Source organism: Equus przewalskii, chromosome 28, assembly GCF_037783145.1.
Source record: "Equus przewalskii isolate Varuska chromosome 28, EquPr2, whole genome shotgun sequence".
In the NCBI taxonomy this organism is placed as follows: Eukaryota; Metazoa; Chordata; class Mammalia; order Perissodactyla; family Equidae; genus Equus; species Equus przewalskii.
Window position 1 is genome coordinate 36,888,367 of NC_091858.1, and position 3,912 is coordinate 36,892,278.

Consider the following 3,912-nt stretch of genomic DNA (forward strand, 5'->3'; position numbering starts at 1 on the left):
AGGACAAGGATGAGTACAACATCTACATTTGGTCCTTTTAAAAATGTCTCCCACAATACTCACTAGATGGTTTATATTTATATCTCATTGGTCAGAACTTTGTCAGATGGTTACCTCTTGATAAGAAATAAGGTAGGAAATATGGTGTTTTAACTGGGAACATTGTAAACTTGACAAATATTGAGTTTCCATAGTTTAGGTATAAAGGGAGAACGATTGTTGGGTGGGCAAATCATATTTCTTCCTAAAAGGGATGCAAGTTCTGAAAATGTGCAGAACTATATCTACATTAGACAGAAAAGTGTTTGCCTGCCCTGCAGTGAGAGCGACTGGTTAGTCATCTATGGCTTCAGGGAACCAAAAAAGATATGGTCTGGTCTGGATAGTACCTGGAGTTCTTTCCAAAATAAATAGAAAGGGTTTTCTTTGTAGTTATTACTTGTTTTTCACTAGTAAATATTCCTGAAGTGAGGCATCTGGAGGTAAAATTGTCCCATCATAAGAGCCAGGTTGGGGGGAAGTACATAGGTGAACAAGCACTTGCTCACAGGATGGAAGTGTATTGGTTAAAAAGCGGCTGTTCAGTGAGCATTCTACTGGCCACGGGACATAAAATCCTAGGAGAAGATTATGAAAAGCGAGCAGGATTCCATGGTGCAGAGGAATAAATAGACTTGATTATAAAAATTGTTACAAAAACTTTCCCATGCATCCTTAGCCATGTCGATAGTAATTGCATTCACACTGGGGTTAATGGGAACAGGGCTTTCTTGTAAAACTCCAGCGACAACTTGCATCTTCTGACTAATGGTTCTCCTGAAAAATAGGCTAACCTATTCTTGTAACTTTAACCTCACAGCACCTTTAAATAGCTCCATAATTATGTGTTGGTGTACTCTTCCATTTCTAGGATTCTTTTTAATCGTGGGTGTTAAAATGTAAGTTATAATCATAGTCACATTAACGGCCGCTTAGCGACTTCTCTGAGCAGGTTGTACAGGAGAGAAGACCTTTTTTCCTACTTGTGAACGTTTCAGGCAATCCTTTAACATATAAGAGGTTTGAAAAGTTAATTTGAAAGTCTTTCCTTACCTCCACAAAAACAAAAAAACATGTTAAACAATAAATGCGACTTCTCACTCTGCTTCTGAGGTAACATTTCTCATTTCTCAGAGGAACAAAGCAGATGCAGATACAGCAGTGGTGACAATCAAGAGGCAGCACAAGCAATGCATAAATCCAAAAAATAGGTTCAAACAGGGAAATAGACGAGACCATTTATTTACCTATTTTCCTTCCTTTTGGCAAAGCTAAATCAAAGATTAGAGCTGCTCATTTATTGCTGTTTGCATCCGACAGAAAAGTCTGGCCACACGAAGCTCTGTGATCAGTCCAGTCATGTGTTCTGTTTTGATTCTGAACAACAGACCTGAAGCTACCGCTGGGATCCTGTGGAAACCGGAAGAGAAACCCCATCTTAGACGGTGCTCCTCGGAAGATGCTGACCGTGTCTTAATGCTGATGACCTTGCAGCAGTTTTTCTCTGAGGCTAGCAGCAGCAGCAGGGCTTGGCGTGGCGTGCCAGAGGACCAAGGAGGCTGGATCTGCTGCCAGCAGATTTAACCTGGGTCCTTTAAGAGACAGGAGCTGCTGTAGACTAACGGAGAGAGCCAGAGCGTGAAAGTGTGCACGGCTTGTCATAATTATAAATATAGTGCTTTATCGTTTACAAGGAAAAATACATCTGTAGCTACAAACTTTGCAAATATTTTACCCAAGCTGAGGCTTTTATTTTCGTTCTGCTTTTCTTTTGCTACAAAAGGTGTTAAGTGTGAGCACAGAACATGTATCACTTTGTGGTTTATAATTCTTCTCTTTTGTATCTACAGGGTTCCCTGGTGATCTCCTCTAAGATAATCTCAAAAGTACCACCTTCAAAGTTACGTCTGTAGCCCTGTCTGCCTACAATTTTCCAAACTTTCAAACTAACTTTTTCAGACTTCTTGTCCCTCATATTTTGACTCCAGAATACTATGGCCAACTGCCTAGCTGACATTTTGCTTGGATATCTGATAAGTATCTAAAAAAATTAGTGCAAGCTGATCTTTTCCCAAAAACCCCTGCTCTCCCATCGCTGACTCTCAACACAACACTCAAGAGAGAGAGTTCTGTAACTCAGTGGTGGCATTCTTTTCATTTTAAAAGAACCACAGCTATCCATAACAAAACTGCTTGGAAAAGTTAGAAATCCCACTTAAAATTAAAAAATATTAACATCTCGGGGTTATTTTTCTATTTATCTTGTAAATAATACCTATTTAAAATTCAAATGTTATGTTTTTCATTGGGTCTCACGTTTGATGGAACAAACACTCTCTAACATTCCCTGAGCCTCAGAGGACATTTGTTTAAAAGTCAGCAGCAGATTAGAGCAGCAAGAACTTTGAGCACTTCACAGAAAATGATATAGAAGTCAGAAATCAGACAGTTGTTCTCTGAAAATAGGGAGTTAACCACCTGGGTAAGTTCCCAAACTTTTCTAGTAAAAGCAAAAGCAATTCCCTGGATCACTCTTCTTAAAAATGAAAAGAGGAACCAGGCAGGGCTTTGTTCTAATTCCCAGACTTCTTCCACTTGGAACTCAGAAAATGCAGAGCAGACCTCATGTTTATGTTTCATTAGGAAGCTCTCCCTTTGTTAGCTCCCAAGTGCAAGTTTTAAAAACAGTCTTGAGATAGGAGAAATGTTGAAATTCTCTATTATACAATATTAGAGAAAAATGTCAATGGGTAAGATACTTTTCCTAATTGCATTCAAAGTGGGAGTGTAATGATTTATTCATTTTAAGAGAGTGTGGTTGTGATAGCATTTGATAAGGCTCAGCTAATTAGCTTCCTCAAAAAGGTCAAAATAGGAGTACCTTTATCACGTTTCTCTGACCTTGCAGAGATCCCAGGCTTTCCAACAGTCAAATTATAACCGCGGCAATTAAAACATGTAATTAAGTCATAATTCCTTTTTAGAGGCCAGAGCGCATGTTTACTCGCTCCACTTTGTTCGTGTGGTTTCCCTTTAAGCCAAAGTCAATTCAATGAAAAAATCACTTTGTTTGGGGAATTTATTTTCTCATAGAAAGAGGTATTATCATAAAAATTGTGAAGGTGACATTACTGTTGATTTAATTTCTGAGCAGTCAACTGCTAGTCTATATACTTCAACTGAATTAAAATATTCGAGGATATACCGACGTGACCCAAAACGTATCTGACAACTTTGCATACACGTTTTGAGCATCTGCTTGACATCCTCAGCTGTGAACTTGCCGGTGTGTTGAGTCTGTTATTACTGTGAATGATAGGAGGGTGTGCTTGTTGAGATTGCTTTCTTTGATTCTTAGTTTAGGTATGACTAACATGATTCAAGTTCACAAAGCTTGAGTGTAAAGCTTGATAAATTTTTACACGTGTTTTTTCCTCTGGAACCACTACCAAGATCAAGATAAAGAATATTTCCACCACCCCCAAAAGACTCCCTTTTGTCCAATACCAGTAGATACTTGTCTGCGTTAAAGGTAACCACTCTTCTCGTCTCCATCGCCACACGCTATTTTTGTCAGTTTTTGAATTCTAAGAAATGGAATCAAACAGCACCTATGTGTTTGCGCTGGGCCTCTGTTGCTCACCTTAATGCTTTTGAGACCCATCCATGTTGTTGGGTGGAGCAGTAGCTGCCTTCTTTTCCTCACAGCGTAGTATTTCATTGTAAGAACATCCCCAAATTAATTTGTCCATTCTCTAGTTGGTGGGCATTTGGATTTCTTCTAGCTTTGTGCCAATGTGAACAAAGCTATTACAGCCATCAAGTTGTGTGTCTTTGGGTGACTATAGACACCCATCTCTGTTAAGTATTGGT